At 56.9% G+C, this 15,896-nt stretch overlaps 1 protein-coding gene across 2 annotated transcripts in view; it reads left to right on the top strand.

Annotated features, from left to right (window-relative positions):
* The first annotated feature begins 1,797 nt into the window (after positions 1 to 1,797).
* PTPRS (protein tyrosine phosphatase receptor type S) overlaps positions 1,798 to 15,896 on the top strand; it is a 149,129-nt gene continuing 135,030 nt past the window's right edge. Inside the window, exons 1-2 of one of the 2 annotated variants that reach the window (XM_048287755.1) lie at positions 1,971 to 1,985; positions 5,241 to 5,321. The gene's annotated coding sequence lies outside the window, so the exon portion shown is untranslated. Of the gene's footprint in view, positions 1,986 to 5,240; positions 5,322 to 15,896 lie in introns of both variants that reach the window. The other variant, XM_048287757.1, reaches the window with a different exon arrangement.

Raw genomic sequence — 15,896 nt, 5'->3', positions numbered from 1 at the left:
CCTAAGGAAACATGTTTATACAAATTGCCTCACTCTCATGAGAAAATAATGAAAAAAATATAACTATTTGCAGATGGAAAAATATTCTGTCAGAAATTTCCTGGCCACCTCTCCATTTCATGCCAACGCTCTGAAGGGCTATAAATGACTGTAGAGCAGCAAATTTGGCTACCAAGATTTTGAACCATGGTGTAGCAGCTCTCTACACACAGAACTTAAAACCCCCCACTTATTTTACACTTTTCTACACAAGTATCTCTGCACTATAAAATATACATGGAAACATCGATCGCTCTAGTGATCAAATATCTCCCCCTTCAAAAATACAACCCATCCAGAAATGCAAGCATCCAAATTAAGAATGGGCTGGAGAGTTGAATTGCAAATGAATCAATTCCTTCCTCCAAAAAATAATAAAAAAAATAAATATCCAGTCAAGCAAGACCAGAATGGGCTGGTTAATAATTGATATTTACATTTCTCCCGTGTCTGATCAAAGGATTTGATTGCATGACAAATGAGGAAATTACTGTAAAATATTATACATCCATTAAGAACACAGATGCAGCAGATAGGACGTGGAGCCCTGGAGATGCGGTGTTTGCCACCGGGCCCTGCGGAAAGGGGCTGGGCTGGCGGGGAAAGCGGATATTTTCCGGATGTGGAAGAGAATCAGTGATTGATCCCTGGTCTGTAGGAGAAGATGGGAAAAGGGTGTCTGGGGCAGGGCCTGGACTCCCCCAGGAGATGAGAAGATGGGGCTGGACCCCGCAGCAGTGTGGTGGGCACCTTGTAGCTGGTCCTGTGGGTCCTTCTGGCCTCCTACGGATCCCTAGGGGATTCTATGGACCTCTGTGGATCTCTAGGGCTCCAATCCTTGGAAAAGGACTTTTCTCACAGAGGAAAATTATTTTAAGAAATCCAAGTGAAGGTTCCTGGCGCTGCCTCACGCCCTCCAGCTCACGCAGCCCCTCCGCCTGCAGCAAGGGCAGCGCTGGGTGCTGATGGCGTTTTTCTGGTGTACCTGGGAAAACAGAGCAGCTTTAATGCCTGCGGTTCCTTTCCAAGGCCGCAGCAACAGCAACTTCTTGGCTTTTGGCTCTTGTCATGCAGAAAAACGAGCGAAACCCCCAATCGATGGTGGCGGCCCGAGGCCGTGCAGCGGGGCGGTTCCTCTCAGCCCCGGCAAGAGAAACGATCCCGTATTTCTGCTGGATTTCCCAGGAACGGTTAAAATTCGGCTGACATTTGGTCAGTCTGAGGAGGCACACGGGGGATCAGGGAAGTTTTGGAGCAGCAGATGGGGGAGTGGATGTCTGCCCTCGGAGCGAGAGCATCCTCCTGCTCCAACAGCGGCGCGACCCCAGCATGCTCCGGAGCTCCAGAAAAGGAAAATGAGGGGAAAACCGTTCCTCCAATTATCGCTGGGAGTATACTAAACACGGGAAACATGGAGAACTTACTAAACACGGGGAATAAATTAAACATGGGAGATAGGGCAAATATGGAGAATTTACTGAACGTGGAGGCTACACCAAACACGGGAGCCACAGCGGATCCATTAAACGCGGTGGCTGCATTAAACGTGTCGGGAGGCCCTGCAAGGACCCCCGCGCCCCCCGCGCCCCTCGCGCCTCCGCTCCCACGTGCGCGGCGCCTTTAAGGCGCGGCCGCGCCCCAGCGGCTCCGCGGTGACGTCACGGCCCCCGCGCCCCCCGGCGGAGCGGGGAGGGCTCGGGGTGTCCCGCCCCGCGGTGACGTCACGCGGCGGCGGCTCGGGGAATGACATCACCTGTGCGAGTGGCCGGCGGGCGGGAGCTCGCGCCGCAGTGTCCCCGCGCCGCGGCCCCAGCGCAGCCGCCGGGCGGAGGCGGAGGGACAGCGGGGAGGCGGAGGAGGAGGAGGAGGAGGAGGGCGGGGAGGGCGGCCGCGGCCCGTCGCAGCCCCTCCGCCGGCAGCATGGGAGCGGGCGGCCGCGCCGGCAGGTACCGGGGGCGCGTTATAGCGGGGCCGGGGCGTGGGGCCGCTTTGTCCGCGCGGGGGTGGCCGAGGGGCCGCGCTGAGCCGCGGGGCTGCGGGAGGGCTGCGCCGGGGAGGGGTCGCGTTACATCGGGGTGCAGCGAGAGCGGCGGGGGAGGTCGCGGGAGAGGGGCGCGGGTGGCCGGCGGGGGGGGTGAGGGATGGCGTTATAGCGGGGAGCGCTCGGGAGGGGGTGGGCAGGCGGGCGGGGGTCTCGTTGCGGGGGGTGCGGCCGGCGACGATGGGGGGGTCGCGGGTGGGTGGCACCGGCGAATGGGGGGGCGTGTTATGGGGGGACGCATGGGAGGGGTGCGGGGGGAAGGGGCCGCGCTATAGCGGGGGTGCGGGGAGGGGGCGCGCCGGACCGCGGGCACGTGCGGCGGGGGGATGCGGGGCAGCGCCGGGGCGGCGGCCCCGGAACCGGGCGGGGGCACCGAGCTGCGCTGGAGCCTGGGGGGCGCAGCCCGGCCAGGGGGTCCTGGGGCAGAGCCCGCCCCACGCCCCGCTGCCGCTCCCGGGGTGCGCCCCGCTCCGTCCCCCGCCGCTCCGAGATGTGTCCGCGCCCCGCTCCGTCCCACGCCCCGCTGCCGGTGCCTTCCCCCGCCGCCCCCGCTTTAGGACCCCCGGCGCCCCTCCGTGCTCTTCTGTCGCTGCCATCGCGCCCCCGCCCCGTCCCTCCGGCGCCTCCCGAGCGCGGTCCCGCCGGGTGCGGGGTGCGGCCCCGCGCGTGGCCGTGGGGGCTCCGGCATCACCCCCGTGCTCGGGGCTGCGCTCCCACGGAGCAGCACCGTGGGACCGCCTGTGCTGGGTGCTGCTCGGTGGCTTCTCCACCTCCCGGCTCTGGGCACACTGGGATGCTCCGGTGGTGGAGCCGATGCCGCTCCCGGAGCAGCACCGCCGGGATGCGGGTGTCGGAGGAGCCGTCGGAGCGTTCCCCTGTGCGATACCGCGTCCTGGAGACACGGCTGTGTCCCCCGGGATGCTGCCTGCTCCCACCCCAGGCACCGGGGGTGCCTTGTCCTCCCACCACCCCTGAGCCCACCAGCAAGTGGGTTTTGCCCCGCTGTCATCGGCTGTGGGGTGGCTCGGTGACAGTAGTGAGGAAGGGACGTGGGTCACCCCAGAACCACCCAAGTCCCCATGTTGGGGGGGGGCCTCTCCCCTGCGCTCTGGGGGCTACACCCTTCTGAAAGGGGAATTGGGCTCTGGGGCTGGGGACAGCCCTGGAGTCACAGCGGGACACCTCTGGGGTGACAGCAGGTGGTGTTTTCCATCTGCCCTCGGGGATTTCAGCTGAAATCTCAAGCCCTGGGATCATCCTGCAGCAGGCAAGAGCTGGCCCCGGAGCCTCCGTGTCACCGAGCCAGAATTTGTCACGAGGAGGGTGAACCCCCCCACACCCCTTCAATAAGTGTAAAGATTAATAATGTTTGTGTTTCCCCAGGAGGATCCCATTCCAGCCCCTCCTGGGCAAGCAAATGTGGTATAAGGGGAGCAGTGTGGGTGTAGAGGTGATGCCCGTGGGAGGGTGGTCAGGATCTGCGGGATGGAATCTGGACCCCGTGGGGTAGGGGACATCTCTGCTCTTGGGGCGTTCACCCTCTCCGAGTCCCGGGAGGCTTTTCTCCCGCAAAAGCACTCTCTGCAGTTGGGAGGAAAATGCAGTTTTGACGGGGGAGTTTCAGCCCTTCCTCCGAGCGGGAACACCCTGCAGAGTGAGGGGAGTGCCTGGAGCGTCGCCTGTTCCCTCCCCAGGCAAACCCCTCTGAAATTTGCAGGGGACGTTCCCCATGGCACTCCTGCTTCTGCTCCTGCCCGCAGCTCCCGGCTGTCAATGCTGATTGCAGCTTGACTTGGCCAGGGCAAAATATTACGGATTTATATCATTTTTCCCTATAAATCGTGTGTTGGGGGTTTTGTACCTGCACCTGGCTGGACGAGCTGTTTGTGTAATCTGAAGGGGACCTGGCTGTGGGGGGGGACAGGGCTGCTGTCCCTGTGAGAGCTCCCAGTGAGGGAAATGAGGTTGGATCTGGGTGCTGGGCACAAAGGCTGTTGGGTTCAGCAGGGCAGGGCGTGTGCTGATGAGGGGACCCTCCTGCCCTTCCTACGGGGAAGATACCCCCCCTCTGCACACCCAGCAGGGGGAAAGCTGTTAATTGTTCCCTGCCAGATTGACTTATAAATTAACGGGTTTGCTGGCACTCTCCTCCTCCTTCCTGTGCGTGGTAAAGGCCCATATTTCAAATGGGAAAAAGTCATAAATACTTTGAGTAATGTGAGAGGAGCTTCCAGCTGAAGCTATGCCACCAAGGGATGTGGGGGGAGAGGGGTCCCCCACAGCAGAGCCGTTCATGTGCTTGGGCATGGGGTGATGGAGGTGACGGGCAGGAGGTCCTCGGGTCCTTTTGTGGTTGTCTTCTGGCATTGGCCTCACTGGCAGGACAGGGTTGGGTCCTCTGTGGCCCCCATGTCTCTGTGTCCCCCTGTTCCCTGGTGCTCACTGGGTTGATAAATGTAGGTTTGGTGAACAAAGCCTCTTCCTGGGGCATCCCTTTCGTCTCGTCCTTAGGGGAGCAGGTTTGCTGTGCCTTTTTCAGGATGCTAAGGAGTGACCAGTGTGACATCTTCCCTAAGGAGAAGAGGAAAAACGTGCCTTTGCTCTCTCTCTCCAGGATTGTGGGTTCCTGTTAGACCCTCAATTCTGCTGCTGCCTTGGGGACAGAGGTGGGAATGAGGGTGGAGAGACAGTTGAGGTCCAGCCAGGCGGGATGTCCGCAGAGATGATGTGGCCACACGCCGGGGAAACTGAGGCTGGAGGGGGGTGCTGTTTGTGGCTCCTCAGGGCACAGGAACAGCTCCGAAGGGCTCGGGCCATATTAAGGGACCCCAGAGCTGGCTTTGAGGTGGGAGACTCCGACCCCATGCTGCTCTGGGGTCTGGGGGTCCCTCCCAGCGTGGATCCCTCTGCGGTGCCCGGCGGGGCGCTCCCCAGGCTGGCACCGGGGGCAGCCCCATGCAGCTGCTCTCCTCGGAGCAGAGTTACTCCAGGTAGTAAACGCCTGTTGAGCTGTTTATGCGCTCCCCACGTGGCGCCAGGGTTGCGTGGGTGGCGAGCTGCCGTGATGGATGCGAGCTGTGGCCTGTGGCCTGCGCCGCACATGGGTTTGATTTGAACTCGCTCTGTTCCCAGCTGAAACAGTTTTTCTTTTGCATTACAGAGATAAAATTGCGAGTGTAGGAATCCGAGATAAAGCGAAGCCAGATCTAACCCGAGTCAGTGTGGGCAGTGCGAGCGTATGGTAAGGAGAGAGGTTACTCAGTTGCATTAAAAAGATGCTGCTAAGTAGTTTAATCCACAGTTGCTGAACTTTGAGCTTTAAATTCTTCTTATACGAGTTGATAAGAACATGCATATTATTCATAACTCTCTCCTCAAAAAAAGAGAAATCTGTAAATGACTTCTGTTAAATATCATTGCTTCAACAGTGTGAAAAATGTGCCTGACTTGTACTTCAAATAATCCCTTCCCTTGGCCCAGCTCCCTCCATCCGTGAAGCTCTTTGCTTCCTGCAGAGGATGGTGGGAATGGGGTCAGGAGCTGGGGGCTTTGCTCTGGCCTGGTGTCTCTGGGCAGAACCCCCAGGACATATATTTCATTTATTTTATATTTGCGAATGGAAGGAGCCAGCCAGGCTGGGCAGCTTCTGGCCATGTCAGTATTGCTTTTTAAAAATTGTGGTCGATTTTAAACCTGTGAGCCCTGAAGTAGTAACACTCAGACCAGCTTCCTTTCTGCAAAGTTTATTACACAATAAGCTGGAACAATCTGCAGGCTCTGTTCGTTAGACCTTTTTTTTTTTACTCTTGTCCTCTCTTTCTGATTATTTGCTTTATAACTTGACCAGCTGTTTTTTTTTTTCCTTGACATCAGCCTAGGAAACTGAAAATTGTCTTTTATTTTCCCCCATCTTTCAACTCATAAGCCCTCTGGAGTTCTGGGTCTGATCCAACATAATTCTTTTGGACTTCTAATTTTTTTTTCTAGCTTGGGTATCATTGTCTTGCCTTGTAATTTATCGAGCTTGGCGTTCCTGTTGCAAAGGCTGCCTGTGCTGTCGGATTATTTGCTCATCTGACACGCCCGTGCCGAGCTGCTTGTCCTGCACACAGACGGCCATGTCCCCCTGCAGCCCCAGCATCCTCTGAAAAAAGAGGAATTTTCAGAGTGCTGTTGCCTTCTTGACATGGCTCCATAAGGAGCTGGTTGGGAGGTGTGAGTTTCTTTGAACTTTATTTATTATTTTTTTATAATCCGTGAAGCCTCTTGGCTCCCGGCCTCCCACCAGCTCCCGAGGGCAGGCGTGTGGCTCCCACAGGTGTGTGAACAGCCCAGGAGGAGGCAGAGGAGCTGCTGTGGCAGAGGAAGGGGATGGGGATGTGCATCCCCCTGGGATGCCCAGGTGCGAGGAGGAGGCACGTGCAGGGTGGAGGAGCGTGGCATGGGCTGTGCACACACCTGGAGGCGCAGAACTGAGGTATTCGGGGATGCTCTGCTGACTCTGGAGCCAAAGGAATAATGAGGGTGAGACAGCCCCGCTCTTGGGAAAGGGGGACACACCAGGACACAACCCAAAGCTGGGATTTCTCCCTCTTCCTGGGACTTCCTGGCCCCTCAAGGACTTCTGTCCCCCGCCCCAGAGAAGCGAGGCTTCACCATGTCCCGATCCTGCCATCCTGTGGTCCTGGGCTGTTGGAGCCTCACCTGGGCTTGTGCATTGTGGGTTTGGAAAGCTTTGGGAATGGCCTTTGCACAGCTCGTGGTGCAGCAGCATGGGATTTGGGAGCTCTGCTGTTTGGGCATGGCCAGCCCTGAGGGAGATGGGATTTTAGCATTCCCGTTTTCCATGCATTACTATCGCTCAGGCTGATGCAGTGTGAGTGTTGTACAACCAGGATCCATCAGAACGTCCGTGCTCTAGTTCCCTGGCAACATTTGCACAAAATAAGAGCTGCTCTAGATTAGACAGCAGATATTAGTTTGTCTAAACAGGTTTAAAAACCTATCAAATTAAACTGGGCCAGGCAACTCGTACAATGTGTACACCTAAATTGGTTTAACATTTGCATAAATCAGATTAAATCGGGGCTGTGGGATGGTTTAGGTTGGGAAGCCTATGGCTATTTGTGCCCAGCTCCTGGAGTTCTCCATTCCTGCTGCCGTGTCAGGGTTGTTTTTGCACAGCAGCAGCTGAATCCCCTGTTTTCAGTCCCATTTGTAGGTGAGTGCTCTGTCAGTGCTGGCTTACACCAGTCCGGAGGCTGCAGTTTGACTGTGACCTCTGAGCAGCTGGGCTGTCCGCACCTTCCCGGGGATCACGGCTGGTTCAGCTGCAGCCACGATTTGCAACATGTGGCAGGTCCTGCAGGGGTTTTGCAAGAAGGGTCTCTCTCTCCAGGAGGATTTTGAAGCCTTTTGGGGTTTGAGTAGTGAAGGGTTCAGAGGTGAATCTGTACCTGGGGTGCTCCGTGCCGGGGGTCCCACCGGGTCCCACCTCTCCTGCTGCCGTCTCTCTGCATCAGTCTTGGGGTGTCTTGGACGGGGTCTGCGGGGATGTGATGGTGGGAATGCATCACATATCCTGCTTCTGAGCATTGAGCTCCTCTGGTCAGCCTGCCTGGGAGCACAGCAGGTAAAAGCTGGTCTGCTCAGACCTCGGGGATGGTTCGCTCTCCCGTGCTTGCTGCTGTGCTCCAGGGAACACATCATCAGGACGAGTTGAGATACATCAGATCCAAACTTCACAGTCAAGATCCACCAGATCCTCACTCCAGAAAGGCCCTGACTTTACCTAAGGCTGTTTCAGGGTTTTCCCCTGCTTTCACATCTCTTTGTGGGCAGTGCTACATGAGGTGTGGAATCACACGGGGTAACCTCGTGCTCTGGGTGCAGAAGGCACAAAGCTGGGGGCAAGGTGCTCTCCATCTCTCTTGCATGGAAACAGCCAGCTGGGATGGCACATAGTGAGCAGGAGAGGGAGGACGTGGTGCATGTGGCTTCTCAAACTGCAATAATCCCATCCTGGGAAAATAGCTGCCTCGTCAGGAATTCAGTGCTTTGTCTCTTTGTGGTGCTGGAGCTGAATCTCACCATCTTTCCCTCTGATCTGTTGTTCAGTTGTTTTCTTCGAGGTGTCCCTGTATCCAAATCAGTGTTGTGAGTAACTCCACAGCTGATTTAAGTCTGAAAGCTTCTTTCCTTAAAAGTCTTGGTCATGCTTCCCTCCATTTTGCTGTTGTGATCCAGCAGCAATGGACAGACCTGCTGCTTCCGTGCTGTGACATGCGTGTGTGCGTGCAGCAAAAGCTGCAGGAATTCAGGATTTTTATAGTTTTTTTTTAAGCTAATCGTCAGCTCTGACATCATCAAGTGTTTGTTCTGGTTCCTGTGAATCACAGATGGGTGCTGCTGTTTCGGGCTTGCACTGCTCAAGGCTTCCCTCCTGCTGCGTCTCTCCTTTGTTTCCCGAGGTGCTGCTGCTTGCTGGCAGCGGCTTCAGCTCTTTCCCTCCATTGGCAGCAGAGAGGAGCTGGAAGCTGAGCAGCAGTTTCCCCTCACCACGAGAAGTTCCCGTGTCCAGCACGGTCAGGATATGCAGGAAGCAAAGGTGGTGGGCAGAGCCGTGTCCCGTCGGGAGCAAGGGGTGGAACGAGATGATCTTAAAGGTCTCTTCTAACCCAAGCCACTCCACAATTCTATGAAGGGTATTTCTCAGGGTGCTGTAGTTTCTACCAACAACTTGTTGTTCCTTGGGATTTTTCTTGTCCCCTCCGGGCTGGTGCACCGAGGACAGGGGCTGAGCACCACAGCCCGGTACCGGTGGGTCCCCTGGGAGCGGGCAGAGTGCTGTCTCCTGGCCAGGTGGGACCTGGTTGAATGGAACAGCCTGCAAAGGGCAGGGGATGCTCTGGAGACCCAGAGGCGCTGGGGAAGGATTGATGCAGAGGGCTGGGTCTTGTGGTAGCCAGTGCAAACCAGTTTATGAACCAACTGGTGTTTCTGTCCGCTGGCCTTGACATGGGGTGGCCGGCAGTGGACCTCTGCCCCGTGGTGTTTTGCACTGGACCATCACGTGCCACGGCACAGAACCTCCCAGCCATGTCCTTCCCTCCAAGTCGCCATTTTATTTTTCTTAAACGTTTATGTATAACCGTACACTAACCTATAAAAATTAGTTTAGGATGGCTGCCAAGAAAATCTCTGCGGTGCCTTGTGGGTAACTCCCTGTGAATTACCATAAAAGCTGTAGTGTGAGGCTGCGGTGGCAGTTGTGAGGATGCCAGTCATCATGCTCTGTATTTAAAATTCAGATGAATGTGTAATGCCTCCATGGCTGGATTGCAGCAGCTCGGAGCATTCCCGGTGTCCCTGCCCTGCACGCTCTGCACCCGCTCTGGATTTTTAATGTCCTCTTTAGTTCTTCCAGTGTTTTGCTTGATTGTAAAGTGCAACAGGTAGCAAATTGTGGGCAAGCCATGCTGGGAGGGAGAGTGGTTTCTGATAGCTTCCTCCCTGGAGGGACCAACCTCCTGCTTCCACTGAGCCAGTGGCAATATTTCACTTAAGGGAAAAGCCACTCTGTAACCCTTCCCCTCCACATCCTGCCCGAGCCATGTCCCGTTTCCGAGGGCCCTCTGATTCTGGGTGTGCTCAGCCTGGGACTGGGGCTCGCTCGGTGAATGGAGCAGGGCTTGTCCCCCGGTGTTCGGGGATGTCTCACTGCCCTGCTGGAGAAGGATGGAGTTCCCTTGCCACCCAGCCGGTCCGTGTTGCTGTTTCTCTGTGTGCCCTTGGAAACCCAAAGTGCTTCTCTTTATCTGTCACCGCTGCTTTTCCTCCAGAGCCCTGAGCCAAGGTGACTGTGGGGCTCCAGAGCGGAGCCTCAGTCCTGGAGCTGCTCCGCTCCGTGCGGGGCTTGGCAGAGGGTGGTGCTGATCTGCTGGGCATGATGGATCATTTCATTTAAATTTTCCTGAAATATAATATTCATCTTGGTGTCACTGTCCCACCTTTATTACAGTTCACTGATAAACATCTGTAATCTGAGAGTGATCCGCACCCTGCCAGACACGGCCTGGGAATAATGAACACGTTCCTGGAGCCAGGAGAAGGCATCTCGGGGATGCATCCCTGCTCTCCCAGCCCTGGCTGATAAATAAAATGAGAAGCAAATCTGTTTTTCCCAGGTGTATTTACATGTGGCTGCTTGGTTCAGGGCTCTAAAATGGTGGCGATTGGATATAACCTGGTGTCCCTGTTAATACCCAACAGGGATTTCTGAATGCAGCCTCTCTCCTGCCTCTGGCTGGGGGTACAGGGCACCACCCCAATTAATCCCCCCATGCTGGGCAGCTGGGCTGCCTTTTTCACCCCGTGGTAAATCCCTGCCCCTCTCCCAGGAGATTTCAGCAGGAGGGGATGCAGCTCTCCCAGGGTGCTGGGGCAGCGATGGCCCTGCACGTGCCATGGGTGGTTTCACATTCTCCCTGTGAGTCCAGAGCAAGCACAGGAGCTGGCAGGACCAAATGCAATCCCAGGAATGGTTCAACCTTGGCAGCTCAGTGTGATCCCAGGGCACAGGCTGTTTTGGGGCTCCAGCACAGCCTCTGTGTCCCCGCAGTGCCGGCAGCCAGGAAGCCTCCATCAGATTGCTGCTCGTCTCCTTCCTCTCCTGATGGGTTTTACCCCAAACGCTGCTGCTTCACTGAGCTCTGACTGTGGGAACTTGGGGTCACCTCCCTGTCCAGCCCAGGCAGGTGGATCAGCGTGTCCCAGCTCGGCCACCCACTCCAGAGCAAAGGTGATGTGACATCTGCTGTGCCCGGGATGGATTTTTTTTGCCAGTGCAGCAGTGGGAGGTGGCAGCTGCTGCTCCCACATGCCACTGGGACTGCTCTGCTTCCGCAGGGAGAATTGTTGGCTAATCATCCTCTGGGGAGCCAGCTCCTGACCATCTCCAGGGTTTTGACCTTCAACGTCAGAATCGAAGCGTTGCGAATCGCCGAAGCCTCGTACAGACCTGACCTCTTGGGCTGCTCTCCTGGAAGGGGTTTTCCTCTGCCTCTGCTTGTGCCTCCACTTCCTCCTCTGCATTTGACCCAGACCAAGCTGAATTTTCCGCTGGTTTGGGATTTCCTGCCACCTCTGTTCCTTTCTGGCATCCAGGTCCTGAGACTTGCAGCCTACTTCTGTCCTTTTGCAAAACTTGTCTGGAAGGGGAAGATCCCTGGATCTGCAGTCCCCTAGCACCATTCATCTGGAATTGACAGCTGCCCCACCAGGCAAGCCCTGGCTCTGCTTTGGGATGTGCTCAGAGCCCCGAGGAGAGCAGCCGAGCAAGATTGTTGCTAACTCCTTCCTGGAAGGACTTGTTGCACCATGCTGATAAGAAGATTTATTTTTTCCAGGAGCCCAAAGCACAACTTGGCACTCTCAAGGGCTGAGGCTGAGCTGACAGTTGTGCTCCAAGCGGAGCGGGGCAGGAGCACGAGCCACCCTCACCACGTGTCCCATTTCCTCGGGGAGGGATGAGGACGAAGCTCCAGCCACCACCTTCATGTCTCAGGACCTTGATTTCAGCAGGCTGACCTGTCTGCTGCCGCGAGGTGGGAGCACCAGGGATATTTCTGGCCCCTGGAGCTGCTCATGGACTACATGCCCCAAAGGCTGTGCTGATGGTCCTGTAAGGGGATCCGGGTGAGGCCGCCTGGGTTTTGGGAAAGACCACAGACCTGCTGTGCTCTCAGCATCTGCTCTTGAGCAGTGGGATGGCAGCTTCCATGCTTTATCCAGTCATGCCTCCAGAAAGCAGCTTGAAAATCCCCAGGCTGAGCAGCTGCCCCAGAGGTGTGGAGAACTGGAGCATCCCTTTGCTTCTCCTCCCGGTGGAGGTGACGCGGGGGATGGCACCCATCCGGCAGCGCTGAGATGTGCTGATCTAAAAATAGCTGTAAGGTTGCTTTGAAAAGAGGAAAAGAAGGGAGGTGGGAGGAACTGAAGTGTTTCTTAGAAGTAAGAGAGAAAGGTGAATGAAATCCTTAATGGCTCTCACAGCTAAGGCTTTTCATCCCTGCTGCCTCAGGGAGCCCGCCGTGGGGTGTGGGAGCTGGGATGGGGGCCCACATGGGTGCCATGAGCTTCTGGTGTGGCAAGGAGCTGGATTTTGGACTGGGTAAGGAGTAATGAGGAAGGGGTGAAGAGAAGACATGCAATTTTCGTGTTGGAGATGCATTTTCAGCTGGCAGGGTCTTCCTGGTTGCTGTGTGACCCACCTGGGGCATCGTCCCCAATGTCCTACCTCATCCTGTGCTGTAGTTACTAGGCTGTCCCCTCTTATCATGGGTGGGTGACATGGCTGTGTCTCTGCATCTAGGGGGGCTGGGGGCAGGACTGGTGAAGTGGGGGGGACAGGCAGGCTCTGTGCTGCCTTTGGGTGCCCCCAGACGGGGTGAGCTCCCTGCATGCTCGAGCGCTTCCCGCTGCCAGAGCAACCTGTGCCGGGCGTGTAAGAAGGGCACAGGAAGGGAAGCTCGGGAACAGCTCTTGCCTTTCCTGCCATGCTCTTTGCAGGGGAGCAGAGGGGTGTTCCTGAGGGGTCTGTGCCCCCGAGCCACTGTCCCCAGCGCTGGGCTGGCCAGGTCAGCTCACAGAGCTCGTAGGCTTGGATTTCTCTCTTCTAAGCCGCCAGAGCCAGGCTGTAATTAGGCTGTGTTGTCGTGTAACCGGATCTCCCATCCCAGTGCTTTGTTCTTGACTTACCCTTGATGTTTTCCAATGTCTCTGAGTGAGCTGTATCCCTTATCCATGCCCCCATTTTTCATCCTCCATTCTGCCTCCTGCAGAGAGATGCTTTCAAGGCAGAGCAGCCTGGCGGTGTCCTGGGCAGTGTGTGTGTCCCCTGAGAGCCTTGTTCTCCTCCGGGCCCTCTGAACCTTCTCACAAGGAGCGTTTACGGGTGGCTCAATTGGAAGTTTTTCTAGGAAGTATCAGAGGAGCTTGTGGTCCTCACATCAGGGCCCTAGAACACTCTGCAGAGAGCTTTAGTCTTAAAATAAAATCAAAGCAAGGCTTTCAACTTGGATTTTTCTTTGGAAGTCACTATTTTAAACCCATTTTTTTTCTGAGAAGTCCTTTAGGAGTGAAAAAACCCCATATCGTGAAATCTTGCCTATGTAAATAATTTCTGGGCTTGGGCTTTTTGAAGTCACAAGAAGGGTGTGCTGCTCAGTGCCCTCTGCCAAGGCAGTGCCAGAAGTGGTGGCATCACTTGGAGTCCTGTCTGTCCATCCCATTCCATCTGTATGTGCCTCTCTGCTTGTAGCCGCAGCCTCTGGGTGTGGATAATGGCAGTGCAGGACAGAGGTACCTTCCTGGCTGCTTGCAGTCACAGCATCTGAAAATATCCCGAGCTGAAAGGGACCCGCAAGGATCGCAGAGCCTTTGGAAGTCTGCGCTTTGGCACAACGGGGCAGCAGCCGGGAAAACCCACACGGCTGCCAAGCAGCGCCGCGCCGGGGGAGGCTTGGGGCTCTTGGGAGAGCTTTGGGACAGGTGGGATGGGGTGAGGGGAGGATGGAACGGGCGGCGGCAGACGGGCGCGTGGGACACGCTGCCGGGAAGGAGGCGGCAGGGCCGGGAACAGCCCGTGCGGAGCGGTGGCGGAGGGGACACGTGGCCCTTGCTCCGCTCGGTGCCAGCTGCTTCCCGGCCGCCCCCTCCCAGGAGCACGCAGGAAGGAGCCCTGTGCTGTGGGAGTGGGAGCTCCCTGCTGCCTCAGGAGAGTCCAGGCTCCATCTTGTCCCTGTTCCCATGGAATGTCTCCTGTGGGTGTTGTGGCACTGGGTGTAGGGTGGGCGGCTGCTGCTGAGCCAAGCTTGACCCGAGTCGTGCCTCCCAGTTCTCTGCTCCTGGTCACCCACTGCTGCCTGGCTCAGCCCCCTGGCAGTGCTTCCCTTGGGTTCTGTTTTCCCCTATGCCCGAGAGGCAAACTGGAGCAGCATCCTTGCTCTGCATCATCCTGCGCAGAGAAGCCAGAGCCTTTCCCACTGCTGGGACCAGGAATTGTGCAGGAGTATGGCAGGCCAGTGTGGGAAGCAGCTTTTGCTCCCCCACCTGCTACCTGCTGTGCTCTGGGATGGGACTTCAGCATTTTGGGACAGTCCCAGCATGGGCTCTAGCATTGCATCACGTCATTGTGCTTTGGGCATTGCCCAGAGCCTGAGGCTTTGACCAATGACATGCTCTAAGATGGGAGGGATGGGAGGTGCTGCAGCTGGCTGCTGTTGACCCCCATGCTGGGGCTGTGTGTGAGCAGAGGTCAGAATCAGCCCCTTGGCATTTGAGAGGCTCCAGCCCTGTGAGGAGGCTGTGGCTGACACAGAACCCTGCAGCAGCTCATGTTCTCCCCAGACTCCTGCAGTTAAACACCCAGCCCGAGCACTGTCTGCGGCAAGGCCGCTGACAGTGGCCTGGTGGCTCCAGGGACAGATGGACACCACAGACACTGCCCGTTTTCGTTTTCAGGCACTCTCATACGTCCCATAGCTGGGCCCTGGGGTGTCCTGTTCTGCCTCACCTCCGGGCTCTAACTGTATGTTCCCAGCAGTAAATTCACCCGCCAGGGAGGTCTCGGGTTCCTGTGGGCTGGAGGGGTGCCCAGGAGCTGCAGCACTTGCTCCCTGCCCCGTGTCCTGGCGGGGAACGCAGCCCTGGTTGTGCCCGTGGCCTCTGCGACTGGCCCCGGCTGTGCTGATACAGCTTTTGGGTCCCTCGGGGCTGGGGGCAGAGTGCCCTGAGCACTGCTCGTGGGATAACACAGCAGGAACCCTTCTGGACATCCCTGCTCCGAGGCTCAGCTCGGGGGAGGCAGAGGTCCCGGCAAAGTGCTGCTGTGGTTCAGTGGTACCTGCTGGAGCCTTCCCTGCTCCTCGTGCGATACAGGTGGGCTCTGCCTTGCCTCCCCGTCTGCCACTGCATCCTGCACTGGTGGGAGATGCCCTGAGTGGCTCTGGGGAAAACCCTTTGGCTTTGTTAATTCAAGCTCAGGGAAATGCGATGGTCCCAGCTGGCCTGGGGCCCAGGGGAGTGGGGTGGAGGGAGTTTGGGGGTCAAGAAGAGCCAAAGGGGCTTGTTTGCAATCATGAGTGGGTGCTCATGGTCTGGCGCTGGGCATCACCATCCCCCTGTGCTCTGCTGAGAGCTGGACTGGGAGCATGGGCTGTGTGTTGGCTGGTGGCCTCCCTGTCCCCAGCAATCACGGTGGCCCTGTCTGCCCTGTTCCCCTTCCCTTCAAACTGAGCAAGGGTGATTCTTGGAGAGCTTCTCCTGACCTTTCCAGCTCTGTGCCCTCAGCCGCCACCGAGTGACATGGTGACATTTCAAGTCTTGAATGTCTGAGCAATTTTATGAAAAAAAAGCCATCAGAAATGAAACGCTTTGGCTTTTTGTCTCCGACAAATTGGATTTGTTAACCTGAAGCTTCATCTGTCAGCTGGCAAGGCCCCTCTGCAGCTGGCAGCTGATGGGATGGTGGGAAGAGGAGTGAAAGCGTGTCTGGGACACGAGGAAGAGGGAGGGGTGTTACCAGCAGTGTGTAATATTTGCTGCATTTCCAGCAGTGCATTTCTGGAGGCACTTCTGGAAGAGATGGGGCTTTGCATCAGGCATGGGACAGCTGAGCTGCCAGTGCTGCACCCCAGCCTGGCCCAGGTGGCAATTGCTGTTGCTCTCTCCCAAATCAGGAAGGCAGAGTCTGTACCTGCCTCCATCAGGTGCTGCTGCTGCCATGGGCTGCTCACCTCAGCATGTTACGGTGGCA

The sequence above is a fragment of the Corvus hawaiiensis genome, chromosome 28 (assembly GCF_020740725.1).
Source record: "Corvus hawaiiensis isolate bCorHaw1 chromosome 28, bCorHaw1.pri.cur, whole genome shotgun sequence".
Classification (NCBI taxonomy): domain Eukaryota; kingdom Metazoa; phylum Chordata; class Aves; order Passeriformes; family Corvidae; genus Corvus; species Corvus hawaiiensis.
This window is presented reverse-complemented; position numbering and strand designations above follow the sequence as displayed.